Below are 21,633 nucleotides of genomic sequence, written 5' to 3'. Positions count from 1 at the left end.
CCCTTTGAAATTCCCAGGGAAACCTACTCGACCACTCCACGTCCAGCTGTGAACAATGGTGTTACTCCAGATGATACTCAAATAGAAATCGGAATTAATAGAGGTGTACCATTGAGACCAGGAAATGTAATATCTACTGATGCTCAAAGACCACTTGATTATCATCACAATATTTACAAAGTACCTACAACGACAACATCATATGCTTTTACTACAACAACAACACATCCTCCGAATGAAGCATACGAAACTACTACTGGATTTGTGAATCCTGTAACTGGTCTTCCAACAAGTCCATTTGCTTTTCCTACTACAGCCCCTGGTATAAAAAACCCTGAAGCTTATTACCAAGATAACCAACACGTACAACAATTTCCGCAGAATATACAACCAGGACGTGTACCATTTGATGGTTCTTCTCAATATCCTGCAACTTCAAATTCACAATTTATCGGACAGAATCGACCTAATTATATTCAGGGCAATAAATTCGATCGCGTTCAAAATACGTATCCCGACTCTTTGCCTGGATCTACCCAAAGGCCCAGTTTTACTGAGAATGGTCAAGATTTATATCGACCCAGTTTACCTCAAGGTACAAAGTTTGACTTAGTTGAAAATCAACATCCAGGTTTTCAACCAGGATTTGTTCAGAAGCCTTATTATTCACAACATAATCAACAATATAAAGAAAATAGATACCCGATATCTGGTGTTAATCCAGAAAATACTTTATCTCCAAGTAATTTTGCACCTGAGACTCCATCCAGTACTAATAAATATGGCGGAGATCTTGATCAGGGAATAATTTATAATCAAAACACTCCTTTCACAAAGGAAAATATTTCCTCAGTACCTGCTTATAATAAAGAAAATTACCCTGACTCAAATCTATCAAAGTATTTAGTAACTCCTGGCAAAAACTTGCAGCAAGGATTATTTCAGCCTGGACAGGGAGGGTTAGTTTCCCATCAGTACCCCATTTCTCAAACTGATGAGTATGGACGTCCTGTAACTCCAAAAAATATTATCACTCAATCTTTTCCAGTAGCCTCGCCTACTTCACCAATTTCTGATCAGTTTCCATTAACGACTCCTGGATCCCACTCATCAGCGACTGCTATTTCCACTGGATCCATCCCAACAACTACTCCGATTTACCCTGAAATTGGGAGCCAAATCCCAACTGAATTTAAAACGCGCCCAGAAAGGCCACAAAGTGAATCTGATAGGAATGCTGTCATTCTCAATTATGAAAATGTAATCACTCCTGATGGATTTGCATACAGCTTTGATACTTCTAATGGAATTCATGCCGATGAAAGTGGAACAGCTGTTGATGGTGTAAAAGCTAAGGGTAGTTATTCTTATATAGGAGATGATGGAAAGTTATACAGCGTTTTTTATACTGCCGATGAAAATGGTTTTCAACCACATGGTGATCACATACCTACTGCTCCACCAATTCCTGAAGCTATCCAAAAAGTCATAGAACAAGCTAAAAATGATCAAGAAGAAGGAATTTCTGATGATGGTAAGTTAAACCTACTTTATTCGGTATTAATTTAATATTCGGTATTAGTACTAGGTAAAACAATAAAAGTCGATAATCATGCATGGGCATAACAACCTGTTACAATGAATGAATCATAATTCTATCATTAGATTATTCAGCTATTCGTGTCCTTTTAATCTATTTGAGACTATTAGCTGTGTTTATTTTATAAGTATATATTATTGAAGTATATGTCGTTTATAATTCAATTGTATTTTTTCAGGAACTTATGATGAAGATAAATATGGACACATGAACTATCAAAATGGAAGACCACAACGCCCTAATAGAATAAACGTTAGTGGCAATGTTCCTGAGAAATATTATGGACAGACCGATAAACAACAGCAGTACAATCCGCATAGTGATAGCAAAGTTTCTAAACCATCAAATGTTTATGGAAGCATTAAAGATGAACAAAACCAAGACTTCGAAAAAAGTCCCATTATTTATGATCAGCGCAAACCCAATAATATAGTTCCTGCAAGGCGGCCTGTAAATGTTCAACTCAATACGGATAATGTAGCAGAATATAGTCCCGGCGCACTTAATGCGACGGACCATAAAATAATTGCAGATCTTCCTACAACAACGTCAATTAATAATAGAAAACAATTAGGCAACCGGTTTTCTGTTCAGCAGCCGGGTCAATATTTTGAAAACTCTGAAAATAATGTGTCACCTCAGCAAGGAAGTGAGTCAAATGAAAATGTGTCATTTGCAACAAATAACCAAAACACTCAAGATTATGACGATAATCACACTGATTTTCCATCAAATTTAAGTCTTGATGAGCACAGAAAATATGAAAGTGGAACACATCACGAGAAAATACCTAATCAACCTGGTTCACTACCAAACGATGTCAACACTTCTTCCCTTGATAAGTTTCAAGGTCAGTATGGAAGTAAAGTACGCCCTGCTACTTCTACTTCTCGGCCTTTCGACCAATCAAATGTGTATGATTACCAAGATAGTAAAATACCCGCATATGTTAACAAGTATCTACCTGGTAAGAGTTATTCGCTACAACCAGTATCTAGTCCCACCACAAGTGCACCTATTACAACGCATTTAACAGGATCTCATGAACATAATTATAACCCAACTTCAAACAGGCCACTTTTAGAAACTTCCCCTATTGGCGATATATCAAGAATAAGTGATTATGATTCAAGTAATTCCGGACCTGTCACTACTAAATTACCTAGTCCAAGTTTATCTAATCAGTATGATTACATACAAAGGAGACCTCAATCTACTACGGCTAAACCACGTAAAAATAATGATTTCTATGCCAGTGACATAAATGAACCACAAGTAAGTGATCAAATTCAAAATATAAATCGTCCAGTTCCCAGCCATCGTCCTGGTGAAATAAATAAATATACTATTGTTCCAACTAAGGCAGACTCAGGCTACCAGTATTTGCCACCTCAAAGGACATTTGAACACGGTTCTCAAGTCCCTCATGGCTTCCGAACTTCACCTAATAGAACTTTATCCCAAAATGGATTCAATTTCCACACAACAGAAGTAGCCAAACCATTTATAACCCCTGATGCTTCAAGAGATGAAGATACACTTGAAGATGATTATGATCACGCACTAGAAAACAATCCTCAGTACGGTCAAGATCAGGCAAGTTTTCAACCATCCGCTACGCGCCTTCAAACGTATGGAAATAAAGATAGCAATTTTAATACTGAAAATTATCCAGTAAACTATGAAGGCTCTCAAAGGCTTGGTCAAGGTGGCAGACCTGAATATATAAAAGAGTCTACTCGTGCACCTTTTGCAACTGACAAGTTTGCAACCATTGGTACAACTCGTCGGCCAGTATATCAGCAAATTCAAACAACATCCAGACCACAGCAACATATAAGTACACTAAGGCCACAGGGGGGTAACCAATACAATTATGGGGACAAAGTTACTTATGTACCAACTTCTCCTGACTCATCTCGGGCGCGGTTTGAAGGAACACGGCCAACTACGGGAAGACCAGAACAACAAAGTCCTAACAGATACAGTGGAGCAACTGATCAAACGCCAGGATTTTATCCAACAACGACTAAATTGCCTCCAAAATCAGGACATTTCGATATAACTCCATCTCGATCACCATATCAAACTACTTACCGGCCAATGACAAGTATAACTACTGGCATAGATTCTGATGAAGCATTAGGTGCAACTGTCAAACCTGGAAGAATTCCTTCCAGGAAACCCGTTAAATCTCAAAAGCAAGTCCCAAGTACAACATATAGACCAGCTTTCTTCCCACAAGCAGTTACTGAAAAACAAATTGAGGTTGATAATTATGGCAGACCAATACCAGTGTCAGAGGCACCTTATCAGCAAGGAATTAGACTAGGTGTTCCTGAAGGATTCAAGCCATCCAGTGAAAATTCTCGAAGACCTCAAAATGGATTAAGGCCTGGTGCATCATACGGAGGACCAAAAGAGCAATTTGGAAGTATTGCCCCATCATATAATAGACCCGGCACAGTTTCTACGACCGAGAAAATTATTGGTGAAGACTTCAGTGGACCGAAACAAGCCCAGAAGTTCGATCCAGTGCGCGGCTACTATTACTAAATAGAAAAATTGTGAAAAATATTTATTTTAGTAAATTTTTAGTTTAAGAAGCATATTGAAAAAGAAATAAAAAAGAAATATTAAGCAAGACTGTGTTTAATTCTGTTGAAAACATTAACTATTTGAAATAAATACAGATCAAAAAGTACTATGTGGTTTTCGGCTTTAAGAAGACTAGGACACTTCATCGCCTGTCCTTTGTATGTCGTAAAAGGCGAGTAAGAAAAAGGCGCATTTGTTAAATGCAGTTTTACCATGGTCCAGTATGGTCCCCTGAAAGTATACGGCAAGGGTAAACATCGTGAGGAAACCTGCACATTTAGGCAAATAAATGTGTAACCATGATCGATTTCTTATGGGTAAGGTTCCCCTAAAAAGGTTGCGGATGTCAGATTGGAGTCGATTCGTGTAAATACCTGACTCTCCCAATCCAGTAATATGGTCAAAGGTGCACCTCGGGCTTCTTTCCGGAGTAGTGAGGATGTAATCTAGGTACTAAACTAGGAGTAAGAAGGTACCATTTTAATTTGGAATTTATTTATTCACCTTCTTTCCTAATTAAGATTTGTGATATACATATATATATGGTCACGTTTATATCCCTTGTGGGCTAGACAGAACCAACAGTCTTGAAAAGACTTAATGGCCACGTTCAGCTATTTGGCTTAATGATAGAATTGAAACTAAAAAAGAATTTCAAGTTTGTAAGCCTATCCCTTAGTCGCCTTTTACGACATCCATGGGAAAGAGATGGAGTAGTCCTATTCTTTTTCTATTAGTGCCCGGAACCACACGGCAGATTTAAGATTTGTCGGTTTGGAATAGGGGCAGTTAAAAAGAAATTCATAAGTAAATATTCGACAGAGCCATCTGAAGTACGCTAATGTTACTAGTATCTAACTAGAGCACGAGCGACGCCCACTCACACCTCTTAAAGCATTAGAGGCGTGTTCTATTGATCGTTTGATATGATCTCGATTTTAAAGGTTACATTCTAATACACATTTGCGCCGATAGATGTCGCTGTAAAGAATTTGAGAAATATTCTATATATTCGTGGACATCAGACACTTCTCTGGAGAGGAGTCTTACGATCATGATCCTGGAGTGAAAAAATGAGTTTTATTTTCTGTTAAAATTATCATTTATCATCGTCCTCGCATTATTCCCGGTTGCGTCCTCACCTTCTGAAAAAGTCCTGGATTGGGGTCAGAGGATTTTACACGAAGCATCTTCCGTCTCACTTCCATCTTCAGCACTTACAAGTGTTAATACCATCTCTTACCCACGTATCTCTACAGACTAACTGAGAATTGCATGATCCTAGTCGGGTGTAAGTGCCTCTCATTTCTAGACATGAGAAGTCGCATTGAAGTATCGCGTATAGACCTACATACATACATACATACATATAGTCACGTCTATATCCCTTGCAGGGTAGACAGAGCCAACAGTCTCAAAAAGACTGATAGGCCACGTTCAGCTGTTTGTTTAATTAATGATAGAATTGAGATTCAAATACTGACAGGTTGCTAGCCCATCGCATAAAAGAATAATGAGACGGAGTCGTCCTATTCTTTTTTTTTCTATTGGTGCCAGGAACCACACGGCGTATAGCTCTGACATACCCAATGCAGGATATGCCTGACGGAGTATATCTCTGCTAGATCATGGACATACATATGACAAGAAAAGTTATCATGACATGACATGACACGTCATAAGTCGGGTATAGGTCGAAGCACATTAACACGTAACAAATTTTTCATACTCAAAAACCATCACACATAACATAATATTAGAACAATAAAACAAATTGGCTATTAACCTTCTGTCCTTGATGTAGTAAGTACCACATCCGTATAGTTGATAGGACCCCATTGACCCGAAGTAATTAGGACCACAAAAAGACAGACAAACAAAAAACCTCATTAGCTATAACTCAGTTTTTAAAATATTGGAGGTCTGTATAGGTGGAGCTTCTGGTGAAACCTCTTTTACATTTAAACCTTAAATAGACCTACATACATAGTACATAAAATCATGCCTCTCTCCCGATGAGAGGTTAGACAGAGACTACATCTTTTCACTTGCCACGATTCCCGCGTACTTGATTTTTAATGTACTTTATCCATTCTCGTCAGCCATTTTTAAATGTCAGCTTTAATCCAAAAATTGTATAATGCGTTTATACTATACTAACTTTACAAGTATAGCTTCAATGCCCCCAAAGAATGGCACGCGCGATTCCGTTAATATCACGCGAATAACTATCTGTCCCATCTGGAAATAAAAAGCGGAACAGCTATATGTTCGCGTGATTAAATGGGGCTAGTCTATAACATATAAAAGCATTGTATGCGCCATCTTATTTAATCAAAAGAACGGCTTATAAACTTGGGATGCCTATTGTGAGCGATTTGCCTGTGAATTATGCTCTATTTAATCCGTAAGGTATATAAACGTGATGAGTGTTTGTATTATGTATAAAGCCATTGAAAAACATCTCTTTATCACGGGAATATATTTGTTTGAAAGTTTTACATCCAACACATTGATGTTATATTAATTAGGTAACTAATTAAATGATTTCAGAATTTGAGAATTTCAAAGCGAAGAAAGGGAAATAAGTACCTAATGAAACGACTTTCAAACTTTTAAACACTTTAAGCCAGAAGTTATTAACCTAATGTTCCAAGTCTTTAGACCATAGTCTAGAAAAATATAAAGCTAAAAGATCTTCCTGTCCACCGTGTCATAACAATAAAACAACAAAGTCTAACATTGAATTGCTTAAGATGCATAAAGTGATGAAACGTAAAATGTTTAGTAATTTTAATATCTAATAAGAACCTATAACTGACAGCTAGGTCAAAGTGTAGGTATAAACTTTGACCTAGCTGTCAGTTCTAGGTTTATGGTAGCCAAAAATGTAATAACTTCATGTCTGACTTATGTAAATTTGCCTTTAAAATAGGTCTCGCACCCATTTACCTATAATTATGCATTCGTCTAAATTGGTTGATCGGTCTTAGTATAGGAAAGTAAAAAAAAAACATTTTCTGCACTTTGTTTCTATGGAAACTCACTCAGTTACGTCATTTGCAAAATTTCTGTCCAATAAAAATTCAATAACTTGATAAATTAAGAATGGCGTATTGATTAAGATTCATCTTTGTTCGTCATCAATATCATTATTTCTGAGATTCTGAGATATATCAACCTTTTTCGGGTGTTGTTGGAAATATGATTTTTTTGCGATTTCGGTGTTAGCCACGTAGTAAAAGTAGTTCAGTGTGATGATCTTAGCAGGCCGGTTTGATTTATGGCAAAATTTTTCTTTTGATATCGTTGTAACCCTGTATAGCAATTATTTTTTTGTGCATTTTCCATCTATTTTCTTTGCTTAGTTACTAAACTAATTTACAAAGCTTTTGACAAGAAAAATAAGAAAAAAAATCTTAACAGAATTAAAAAATCGTATAATGAATAAATGCGTGAGTGCGAAACCTAACCCACTCTTGCACATTTAATTAAAGCAAAGTGATTATTCTAATATATCATCAAGTGTAGATAATCATGATCTTTTGAACAAATTAATCACATCAATACAAGGCAATGGAGCAATTTATTGGGCAATTTAATTCAATTTATATTATAATAATAATGCAGCTAGCTTGGGGCGTTTGCTATTATTAAAATCATGACAACAAAATGACTGACTTCAACCTGTTAAGGGTATCTTAAAAAAGATTAGTGTAAAGCAAGTATTCTTCTTCCTGGCTTTAGTCCCAGTTGCATCCTCACGTATGCCGTGTGGTTCCCGGCACCAATACAAAAAAGAATAGGACCACTCCATCTGTTTCCCATGGATGTCGTAAAAGGCGACTAAGGGATAGGCTTACAAACTTGGGATTCTTTTTTAGGCGATGGGCCAGCAACCTGTCACTAGTTGAATCTCAATTCTATCATTAAGCCAAATAGCTGAACGTGGCCATTTAGTCTTTCAAGACTGTTGGCTCTGTCTACCCCGCAAGGGATATAGACGTGACCATATGTATGTATGCATCCTCACCTCTCTGGAGTGGAGCCTAGGGTATGTCTTTCACCAAGGATCCTGGATTGGGTGAGTCAGGTTTTGAGACGAAGCGACTCGCATCTAACCTCCACAAAGTTTGCAGGTAAACCTTACCCGTATTGGATCCGAGGGTACACATCCAGTTGCCTGAACGTGCATCCATGGTCAAAGACATGACCCGGGTTCCTATCAAGAGTGGTGAGGATGCAACCGGGACTAAAGACAGGAGGAAGAAATCTATTATCTATACTAATATTATAAAGCTGAAGAGTTTGTTTGTTTGAACGCGCTAATCTCAGGAACTTCTGAATCGAATTGTTAAATTCTGTTTTTGTTGAATAGACCATTTATCGTGAAAGGCTATATAACATCACGCTGCAACGATTAGGAGCGAAGAAATAATGGAAAATATGAAGAAAAAAAACGGGTAAATTTATTCATCCTTGAGAGCTTCAATGATGCCCAAAATAATTATTCCACGCGGACGAAGTCGCGGACAAAGCTAGTTTATTCATCCGTGGCTTTTACTCGCAGCGTCGTTTATTGGTGGTCCATGGGATTTGAACCCTTTTACTTTTCAATGGATATACTTAGGTACTTTTCTAAACAATTATCATCACTGCTCAACACACAACATCAGTATTATGTCATCACACAGTTCGTGACCAAATTCTCCGACAAAAGTCTGGTATGTAACTTTTATGGTGAGGTCTCGGGGTCACGATCCGATGTTTTAGTGAACCACAATGCATCGTTACACTCCGACCTTGATATTTGATTCCATTCAGTACCCACCTAATATGTTTCATTTTTATCTGATTGAAGCATTAGCATCTATTTTATAGCGTTGCAAATGCGAGAGAAATGTCAAACATTTTATTTATGACATTGAAAATATTATATATCTCAATTTGTCTGCACGACATGTCTGTATAGTTCATAGTTGGTGTGAACAGCCGTGTGATTTTTGGCAAATTAGAAAAGCTTCACTCAATTTTGTACTCTATTAAAAGTTGATAATATTAATCTTCTATATGACAATGTGCCGTGTGGCTCCCGGCACCAAATTGAAAAAAGAATAGGACCACTCCATCTCTTGCCCATAGTTGTCGTAAAAGGCGACTAAGGGATATGTTTATAATCGTGGGATTCTTTTAGGCTACAGGCTTGCGACCGTCACTCATATGAATCTCAATTCTATCAGTAAGCCAAACGTAATCGTAATCGTAACGTAATCGTGGCCTATCAGTATTTTCAAGTTTGGCTCTGTCTACCCCGCAAGGTATAGGATATGTAAGTACGCAAGATATAAGAAAAGTACAATTCCATATCTTTCCCATCGATGTCGGGGCAGGCGAATAAGGGATAGGCTTATATCCTCTTATACCGGTCACTATTTGAATCTCAATTCCATCATAAAGCCATAAGCCATGCTTGGCCTTTCAGTATTTTCAAGACTGTTGGCTCAGTCTACCCCGCAAAGGACATAGACGTGATATATGCTTGTAAGTCAATCTAGTTTCATTCCTTTTTAAATTCCATTTAAAAATTCCATCACATAAATAATAATTACATCTGCATCAATATTGTGTAAGAACTCTTATTTTAGAGTTATTATGTCTCAGACAAATACACAGGCACGCAACATTTCAACGCTAAAACAAACCTTTTATCACGAGTTAGCAAATCAGTGGAAATTTGAAGTTAATTAATCATTACTCACAAAACTTCAAACAATAGAATTGTGATAATCTGAATCTGTGGTCAATTTGCTCATGACATTGACATGAGTTAATAAAACCAATGTTTTTATCTTATAAATCTTTCACTTATACGTTGCAAAAGGAATATATACAATAGAACCGCGCGGTTTTACGCAAGTTATAATTCTAAATATTTTCTGTATCGTAATAGGTCGTGAGGATGGGCTATTATCGCCTGGGGAGTCTGTGTGTGCAGTTGTGCGACATTTTTTGCGACTTTTTTATTGCAACTTTTTTTGCGACTTTTTTATATTAGTCTTCAAACCTCCGTGGTATGACACGCGCGAAAAACTATCGCTGTTTCGCTTTTCATTCATATAATGACGTCTATATCCCTGGCGGGGTAGATAAGGCCAACAGTCTTGCAAGACTGAGAGGAGACGCTCAGCTGTTAGGCTTAATGATAGAACTGAGATTCAAATAGTGACAGGTTGCTAGTCCATCGCCTATAACAATATATTCTTTCAAGACTGCTGGCTTTGTCTACCCCACAAGACGTATTTATATGAATGCATGAATAAAAAGGGAAACAGTGATTGTTGTTCGCGAGTGCCACACTACGGAGTGGCGCTAAATTTGCGCGGGCATAACTGTATTTAAAAAAAAATAGTAATTTTATTAAAAAAATAAATACAGTTCTGACAAAAGCTAAAAGTAATTTAAAATAGTAAAAATCGCAAGTCTGCCAAGCCAGCCGCGATGAATCGATACTCGGTATTTCGCCACACTATGTAGATCACAGATGCTGAGCACTTTAATAACTGTGCACTTGTTTTATGATAATTTCAACAAGTCATTCGTGTTTATGGTTTTTTTAAGTTAATATTTGACTTAGCTTCTTTGCTGGTCAGGTAGCAAAGGTAAAACGTGTACCAGCAGCTTCTCTCCCATTCAGGTTGTAGAAGTCTATCAAGGGACAGGCTTATAAACTTGGGGTTCTTCTTTTAGGCGTTGGGTAACTGTCAATAATCGAATCTTAACACATACATATTGTCACGTGTATATCCCTTGCGGGGTAGACATACCCAACAGACTTGAAGAGGCTGATAGGCCACGTTCAGCTGTTTGGCATTATGATGGAATTAAGATTCAAATAAAGACAGGTTGCTAGCCCATCGCCTAAAATAAGAATCCCAAGTTTAGAAGCCTATCCCTTAGTCGCCTTTTACGACATCCACGAGAAACGAGATGGAGTGGCCCTATTAATTTTTATATCGGTGTCAAACCACATATACATATGATATCTGTCAATAATCTAATCTTAATTCTGTCATTAAACCAGCTAACAGTCTTCAAAAGACTGAAATCAATCAGGTTCTACTTTTTAAATAACACACTGACATACATACATACATACATAAAATCACGCCTCTTTCCCGGAGGGGTAGGCAGAGACTATCTCTTTCCACTTGCCACGATCTCTGCATATTTCCTTCGCTTCATCCACATTCATAACTCTCTTCATGCAAGCTCGGCGGTTTCGGGTACTTTTGACCTGACCCTTTACCAATTACACACTTCATTGGGTTTATTATGATATCATATCTACTAACAACCCAGGGGGTTCGTCATTCTGTCATCATTGATGACGGGAGCCCTTCGTAGCATGAGCATGTTTAAATGTTACATTACCGAGTAAGCATAAGACACAGAGTGCGCACGCGCATTTTGATTTAAGAGCTTCAGTCCGTTGCGTATACATACATACATACATAAAATCACGCCTTTTTCCCGGAGGGGTAGGCAGAGACCACATCTTCCATCGCAATTAGTTGGCAAAAAAAGGCTTTATCAGAACTAGTTGGGAAACCGCCGCCGTGTGGTTTGGTTCCCGGCATCAATACAAAAAAGAATAGGACCACTCCATCTCTTTCCCATGGATGTCTTAAAAGGCGACTAAGGAATACACTTACAAACTTGGGATTCTTTTTTAGGCGACGGGCTAGCAACCTGTCACTATTTGAATCTCAATTCTATCATTAAGCCAAATAGCTGAGCGTGGCCTGTCAGTCTTTTCAAGACTGGTGGCTCTGTCTACCCCGCTGGGGATATAGACGTGATCATATGTAAGTATGTATATATATTTAATTACAGTTCTTTATCAGCTAAAATACGCACCCTAGTTCACAATAACTTAACTCTGATCTTTAGATCATTTCATTAGACTATAATAGCCTTAGGAACACTCGTGTCCGTGTGGTAGGTACGACGATGAAATACCGTTGCGAATCTAGATTTATTGGAGATTAAATCATACTTAATATTTTAAACTGCACGAATATTATATTCGTGAATTGTTGACCTTATTTGAGAATTATTAATTGTATGTTTATGATACTTACGTTATGCTTTCCGTTCTGTTTTTATCTATGAAAATATTTGTATTATAAATACATTTATCTACTTTTCAGCCTTTACGGGGTAGACATAGCTAATAGCCTTGTAAAGAGTCAGGGAAAGTTCAGCTCCTAGTCCTTTGCTTAAATAAGATCTTCAGGTTTATAAGCCATTCCCTTAATTTATTTTTACCACATACACGAAAAGAAAAGCAACTACCATATATTTTTTTTTCACTACCAACTCATATTAAATACTTAAACGGAAAATTTATTATAGACTAGCTGTGCCCGCGCCTCCTGTCCGCCCGGAAAAGTTATTTTGGGCATCTTTCCTCAAGGGTGGATAATTTTATCCGTTTGTTTTTTTTTTCATATTTTCTATTATTTCTTCGCTCTTAATAGTTATAGCGTGATTTAATATAGCCTAAAGTCTTCCTCGATAAATGGTCTTTTCAACAAAAAAAAATATTTTTCAATTAGAACCAACAGTTCCTGAGATTAGCGCGTTCAAGCAAACAAACAAACTCTTCAACTTTATAATATTAGTATAGATAAGCTGACTGACACATTACTTTTTGCGAAAGTATATTTATATTTAACATTTTCACGGCTTGAAATTTTTTTTTATGAAATCTTATAATGTCCCATATTGTTTTTAAACCAAGACGTAATCATGCAGTAGGTACTCAAATTGATTTCAAAACTTTCGCAACTCAAACAAACTTTGTTTAACTAACTATACCTAACTTCATCATACAAATATTTCGTGCACTCCATAAGACATGAAGAAATGACTCGATTCATTAGTAACATATCTAATGCACTCGCATTACGACCGAGGTCAGAAACATGTCAAGATCATGCCATCGTGATGCAAGAGAGATTAATTCGAGTTAGAATTGCTATCTAATCTCATCTATATTAGATACCAATTCTTACTTCTTTGTTTTGAATTCCGAATTTAAGATTCACCAATCTATGTTTATTTTTTTATTTTTTAAATAAATATCTATATATGGGACAAATTACACAGATTAAGTTAGCCTCGAAGTAAGTTCGAGACTTTTGTTACTAACTCAACGATATAATATTTAATAATAAATACTAATATAGATAAACATCCAAGACCCAGGCCAATCAGAAAAAGTTATTTTCTCATCATTGCCTGGCTGGGATTCGAACCCGGGACCTCCGATATCACAGACAAGCGTACTACCGCTGCGCCACAGAGGCCGTATTTATAAAATTAGTATATAGCGCAACGCGAAAGTTTAGTATCATTAAATATATCCTTACTTTGTGCTTTTGTAATTGATAGATTAATAGTTTTAACGCCTAATAGCTACATCTAATGTCATTAATCATGTAACGTAGCTAAATAGCTATCCATATACGCTGAAACTTTAGATGGACATGCCTTTTAAGGATAATTAGATACATTGTTCGCATCTAATAAGAAAATAAGACTGAAAATCCACTGTGACATGTAATGTTAAAATTCTGATTGACTTTATTTCTAAGATTAAAATCATACAAAATAAGGGCTCTTGAATTACATAATTTACATTTGCATCACGTACATATTCCTTATGGGATAGGCAGAGCCAATAGGTGTAACAGGACCAAAAAAATGTGTCCCCACTAAATAGGGGGTTCGCGATGTGAAACCCTGAACCGGCTAGTCATGATGCAAGTAAGTATTATTTATTTATTTATGTACACAAAAAATATATATATACAGGAGCATTTAATACAGTTATTGTAGTACAAAGGTACATATTTCATTAGAGATCTCTTCCAGTAGACCCGTGAGAGGAGAGATGGATATTGGAGCAATATGGAGTGTGTATAAATATCATTTAACATATTAAAAAAAAAAACAAAAAATGCGAGTGTGTATATTACTCTTGCGCACAAAAACTGTTAGAATCAGGAAATTATTGCGCACATACATACATACATATGTACATAAATAAAATCATGCCTCTTTCCCGGAGGGGTAGGCAGAGACTACCTCTTTCCACTTGCCACGATCTCTGCATACTTCCTTCGCTTCATCCACATTCATAACTATCTTTATGCAAGCTCGGCGGTTTCGGGTACTCTTGACCTGACCCTTGACCAAGACGTCTTTAATTTGATCAAGATACATTAGCACATTAGCCCATAAACTAAATAACGCGGACAAAGCCGTGGACAGAAGCCAGTTAGTAGTTTTAGAAACTATTATCAGATTATTAAAGTTTACTTTATAAAATAACAAAAGGTTTCAATTAAATTAAAAATCGTGTAAGGACATCAATTTTGAGATTTGATTGTGCGTATTTAAAAGCTATTATTATCATTTCAAGTTCGGTTTTACAAAAAAAAAACATGAGATGTTAAGCCTCAATCAGAAACTACCATGTTAATAGCCGTCAGATTCCAAACGTAACTACACCTAATAAATCTCGAAGATCAAACCCGAGGCGATCATAGACTTATACAGAAATAGACACGACGATTATGTTTCTGTCATTCACAACGATTATGATTCTATTCACATACATAACAGATACATATTTTTCTCTACATATTTACATATAGTCACGTCTATATCCCTTGCGGGCTAGACAGAGCCAACAGTCTGGAAAAGACTGACAGGCCACGTTCAGCTTTTTGGCTCGATGATAGAATTGAGATTCAAATAGTGACAGGTTGCTAGCCTATCACCTAAAAGAAGAATACCAAGTTTATAAGCCTATCCCTTAGTCGCCTTTTACGAAGTCCATGGGAACGAGATGGAGGGGTCTTATTTTTTTTTATATTGGTGCCGGGAACCACACATGTTATATTAAAAATGGTTTTAAAGTAACTATTTTGTGGACGTGGATAAAATGAATTTGTCAAATTACTTACATATGTGACGTGTGATTTTCGGCACGAATATAAAAAAAGAATAGGACTTTTTCTCTTTCCCATGGATGTCGTCAAAGGCGACTTATGGATAGGCTTATAAACTTGAGATTCCTCTTTTAGGCGTTGGGCTTGCAACCTTTCACTATTTGAATCTCAATTCAATCTTCAAGCCGAATAGCTGAACGTGGCCTATTAATCTTCTGGACTGACTGTTAGGTCTGACTACCCCGCAAGGGATATAGACGTGACTATATATATGTATGTTTGTAAATGTGTTGGATTTCACAAAACACTTACAAACATGCATATCGAAATAAATATACGCGGTCTATTTAATTTTTGGTCTTTGCATAAATAGATGATTCAAGGCTGATGGAGATCGCTCTACTTGTGCTATAAAATTGGCGTGGAGTCATCATTGCCTTTTACGATTATGCTCATTACATGGCCGCTGAATTTACTTTGTAAAGTGGCAGTTTTATACATGACTAATTTAGTCTAAAACAAGCGTCAATTTTGTATTAGTCCTCAGCCTAAAAGAAACAATCCCAAGTTTTTAAGTCTATCCCTTATTCGCCTTTAACGACATTGGAAATACTAATATTCTTTTGGACGGAGTAGTACTATTCTTGTCTTTTCGTTTATGCCAGGAACCTCACGGAACTTCTTTCAAATCATCGCATTTTCATAACTCTTTCAATTCGAGTTTACTCTTGGCCTGAATTTTCGCTAGAACGTCCCAAATAACAAAATCAATAACAACAAACAGTTAAAATTTAATTAAGTGCATGTTAATATTAATTATTAATTAATATTACAGGATATAGCACAGAGAACTGAGAGCAGATTGAAAATATTTTGTAATTAACCTTTAAGAATGTTTTAAAGATCTTATTATATATCTTACAGTTATTACACTTATTTTTAATCCGGGTTGGACGACCGAGTGTGTTTAAAAATAGCTGGTTGGAATCCTGTTGCTAGCTTAAATATTTTTTGCAAATAATTTAAATTTTTCCTTTACATTATTAAATAAATATATACGGGACAAATTACACAGATTGAGTTAGCCTCGAAGTAAGTTTGAGATTTGCGTTACGACATACTAACTCAACGATACTATATTTTATAATAAATACATATACATATAATCACGTATATATCTCTTGCGGGGTAGACAGGGCCAACAGTTTTGAAAAAGACTGATAGGCCACGTTCAGCTGCTTGGTTTAATGATAGAATTGAAATTTAACAGTGACAGGTTGCTAGCCCATCGCCTAAAGGAAGAATCCCAAGTTTAAAACCTTATCCCTTAGTCGCCTTTTACGACATCCATGGGAATGAGACGGAGTGGTCCTATTCTTTTTTGTATTGGTGCCGGGAACCACACGGCACAATAATTTTATATTAATTATACCATAAATCAACTGAGCACTCATTCTTGATAGGTACTTTATATCTTAGACCATCCACAAATTATTAACAAAATATCTAGCCCACCCAGCAATCAGGATAATTTCGCATCATTTAAAATGGAATGCGTAACCTTACGGCTTGCCAAATCGATTTCTCAAGAACATCCCACGATCGTAGGTATCGGAACATGAGCTGTATCATATTTTAACCACATTTGAACTACACTCTGATGAGAATGGGTTGTCGTTATATATTTATAAAAAAATAAAATTAACCATAATTGTTTAAGTTGTTTTGGCATCAAACTCATTCTAGTAAGAAGTAGAAAGAAGTTAATAGGGGTAGACAGAGCCAACAGTCTTGAAAAGACTGATAGGCAACGTTCAGCTGTTACTGATAGAGTCAAGATCCAAATAGTGACAGGTTGCTAGCCTATCGCCTAAAAGAAGAATCTCAAGTTTGTAAGCCTATCCTTTAGTCGCCTTTTATGAGTGGTTCTATTCTTTTTTTTATTGGTTCCCGGAATAAGCACCCGGAAGTAGGATAACGGAATTAAATATGTAGTAGAAATAAAAAGGTGTGTTATTCAAACCGTCGAAGCCTCTGGCTATCCCTACTAATATTATAAATGCGAAAGTTTGTGAGAACGTCAGTATGGATGTTTGTTACTCTTTCACGCAAAAACTACTGAATCGATTACGATGAAATTTGGTATGTTGGTAGCTGAAGACTAATAACATATAGGCTACTCTTTATCCCGGAGTTTCCGCGGGATTGATTGTTAAGTTATGATAGATGTTTCCACGCGGACGAAGTCGCGGGCGGCCTCTAGTACAAAATATAAACAAGCCGTAATTATCTTGATTTTTAATCGGTATATTATCAAAGCTTCATTTAACTTTAATGAGATTCAGAATGGGGATCATTCAAGGATTCCTACTTTGATTTGCGCTAATTACTCTTGTCGTATCTCATTGCAATGTACATCACGATCCATTAATGTTTACTGTTTCAACAGAATTATTAATAGTATATATGCTATTTTATTGTTCACTAGCTGTGCCCGCGACTTTGTCCGCGTGGAATAGTTATTTTGGGCATCATTGAAGCCCTCAAGGATAAATAATTTTCCCCAATTTTTTTCATACTTATTTTACATTATTTCTTCGCTCCTTAAAGTTGCAGAGTGATGTTATATAGCATAAAGCCTTCCTCGATAAATGGTCTATTTAACACAAAAAGAATTTTTCAATTCGAACCAGTAGTTCCTGAGATTAGCGCGTTCAAACAAACAAACAGACTCTTCAGCTTTATAATATTAGTATAGATATGCTTCACTTAAACATATTTAGAACGGATGTTTAAGGTGTGTTGAGACCAATCAAAATTGCTTTAGAAATATTTTTGTTTGAACCACTAATCTTTTCGATACATAAATATTCTCACGACTTTATCCCTTACGGGGCAGACAGAGCTTAGAACAGTCTTGGAAATAGTCTAAGGTCACGTTTAGCTGGCCGAATTAACGATGAAATTTAGATAAGGGCAAATGTTAGATTTATACCAAGTTTATCAGCCATTACCTTTATTGAAATTTTTTCGCAACGGATTTATTATCGCGCGATAAAATATCGCCGTTTCGCTTTTTATTATGACGTAAAACGGGAAAGATATAGTTTCTTAACTTTGACGAATGTGTTAAATCAGTTCACACCTTTATGAACTGTTTCAAATCTTCATACGCTATTAAGATTTACATTTTATTTGAAGATATAATCCAAAGTAATGAGAACTCTATTTAAATCGATGGGTAATTAGTTTTAATTGAGTATGTATAAATTTGAGATAAAGGAATATTATAATTATTTCGTACTTAGCATTGCTGTATATCTTATTTGGTAGGTTGCCGCCCCTGACATTACACGGATAAATGATGAGGTCTAATTATTTATCAAAATTGTATGAAACTCTTCCGTTATTAAGACGAAAAGTGAGTAAGTGAATTAAAGACATACATACATATAAGTTACGTCTTTATCCCTTGCGGGGTAGAAAGATCCAACACTCTCGAAAAAACTAAAAGACCACGTTCAGCTATATGGTCGAATTGAAATTCAAATAGTGACAAGTTCCTAGCCCATAGCCTACAAGAAGAATTCCAAGTTTATCAGCTATTCTCCTAGTTGCCTTTTACTTGTTATTTATTCTCGGGATTCCTCTTTTAGATCAGTCTTTCAAGGCTGTTGGCTCTGTCTACCCCGCAAGGGAAAAAGACGTTATTATATGCATGCATGAATGCTCCAGAATTAAGACGCGCTAGTACCATAAAAATATTTTGCATGCCAAATAGACCTTTGGAGTTTTATAAACACTATCATTTTAGTTACCTTCATCTTCTTCCTCCTGGCTTTAGTCCCGGTTGCATTCTCACCACTCTGGAGAGCCCAGGGTATGCCTTTGACCACGGATCCTGGTTTGGGTGAGTCAGTTTTTTACACGAAGCGACCCCCGTCTGACCGCCCCAACTTTTGCAGGGTAACCTGACCCGTATTGGATCAATAATGGTTACACATCCAGTTGTCTGAATGTGCAAGTTTCACTCACTGTAAGTGCATCGGTCAGTGTTCAAACTAATGTACGTAACTTTCGTAAATAGTCATTTGTACATGGCCGAGGTGGGATTGGAACCTGTGCCTTTTTGCACCACACGCATTTTCTTAAGTTCTTAAGACCTCGGGTTATCGATACATACGTACATACAAATGGTCACGTCTATATCCCTTGCGGGGTAGACAGAGCCAACAGTCCTAAAAAGACTGAATGGCCACGTTCAGCTATTTGGTTTAATGATAGAATTGAGGTTCAAATAGTGACAGATAGCTAACCCATCGCCTAAAAAAGAATCCCAAGTTTGCAAGCCTATCCCTTAGTCGCCTTTTTGGTCCTATTCTTTTTTTTATTGGTGCCGGGAAACACACGGCACATTCGCATCTCACTTGCATCATAATTGTTTATATCATTGTTTTCATAAATAATGTGGTTAAGGAATTTTCGGTATCCGTGCATGAAATAAGCGCCCTTTCTTCATCACAATAAGCATTGTTAATTGAGACATAACTACAATATAAAAGGTGATTGTGATGTTATAAGTTACTACTGCATTGTTTATCCTACTAACTAATATCAAATGCGACAGTATGTTTGTTTGTTACCACTTCACGCTTTAACTTGATAACTTCTTGAAATTTCGCGTATATATACCTACCTACATAAAAAGTGCCCAGAAAATGGCATAGGGTACTTTTCATACCGGTAGAAGCTAAAGTTTCTGTGAGATACAGCCGTGTAGTAGTTCTTAGTGCCGTGTGGTTCCGGCACCAATAGAAAACAAGAATAGGACCACTCTATCTCTTTCCCATGGATGTCGTAAAAGGCGACTGAGGGATAGGCTTATAAACTTGGGATTCTCCTTTTAAGCGATGGGCCAGCAACCTGTCACTATTTTAATCTCAATTCTATCTTAAATCCAAATAGCTGAACGTGACCTATCAGTCTTTTCAAGACTGTTTGCTCTGTCTAGCTCGTAAGGGATGTAGACGTGATTATATCTATGTATGTATTCCTGTGGGATTTGCGAAAATCTTGTATTCTTTTGTGGGTAGCATTAAATTCGGGCGGGCAAAGCCGAGTGTAAAAACAAGTGATAAATATATCATGAACATACGCATGGGAATGTCGACGGCTCAATAGTTAAGGTATACGTCTGAACGTGCCAATTCATAGAGGTTTCAAACTAATGCGTAAATACATCTCGTCTTTATCCCTTATAGGGTGGACTGAGTCAATTATCTCGAAAAGACCGGAAGGCCACGTTCAGCTGTATGGCTTGATGATGGAATTGAGATTCAAATAGTGACATAGTTTAAAACAATAACTTAAATAAGAATTTATTAGTGATTCTTTTTTAATGAGGGCAATGGGTACCGACTATTATCATTTTACTTCAATATATCACGTCTTTTCCTTACGGCTAAGACAAAGCCAAAAGTCTCACAAAAAAAAGGCGTTAACGCTTACAAAATTGTAGACAAAATCTAGTTTCCAAATTACAAATTATCTACTTTAAAACAAATTAACTGGTGTTACTTAACTAATTGACTAATGCTAAAAGTTGACTTATTGAATCTTTTTTTACTGAATAATCAAGTAATATCATTAGGTACGTTTATTGCGAAAACGACATGGAGAAAAAACTTAGAATTATAAATATGTAATTAATGCGGTAGTTGGTAATGCAATGTGATAATCGTAGGAACATTTTTTGCAATACGTAAAAAGATTTGATAGATAGATATAATAGATAAAACTCTTTATTGCACCATGAGAGTAAAATATACAAAACAGCATAAAACAGTACAAAGGCGGACTTATCGCTAATGCAATCTCTTCCTGTCAAGCTTTGGGTGGAAGGAAACCAAACAGGAGATTGGCGTTGGCGCAGAGCAAGATAAATAAATGTTTAAACATAATAAAATGCACCCAGAATATATATCTTTATACCTATAATACATATAAATACAATTTATATGTTATTATATTTGCCAAAGTATTAATGTACGAACGTTTAAAAATTATCCTATACTAACTTCGCCCGTGCGAATATAGATGCACGTAGACGCTTAGTGCCATCTAGAAAAAAAATACAGGTTTTTCGCAAACTCCGCGATAATTTTAACTTTAATCGGGATGAATAGTAAGTACTGTACGTCCTTCTCCAGTATCATAATTATATACATACATACATACATATGATCACGTCTTTATCCCTTACGGGGTAGACACAGCCAACAGTCTTGAAAAGACTGATGGGCCACGTTCAGCTGTTTGGCTTAATGATAAAATTGAGATTCAAATAGTGACGAGTTGCTAGCCCATCGCCTAAAAGAAGAATCCCAAGTTTATAAGCCTATCCCTTAGTCGCCT

Source organism: Amyelois transitella, chromosome 19 (genome assembly GCF_032362555.1).
Source record: "Amyelois transitella isolate CPQ chromosome 19, ilAmyTran1.1, whole genome shotgun sequence".
NCBI lineage: Eukaryota > Metazoa > Arthropoda > Insecta > Lepidoptera > Pyralidae > Amyelois > Amyelois transitella.
This window is presented reverse-complemented; position numbering follows the sequence as displayed.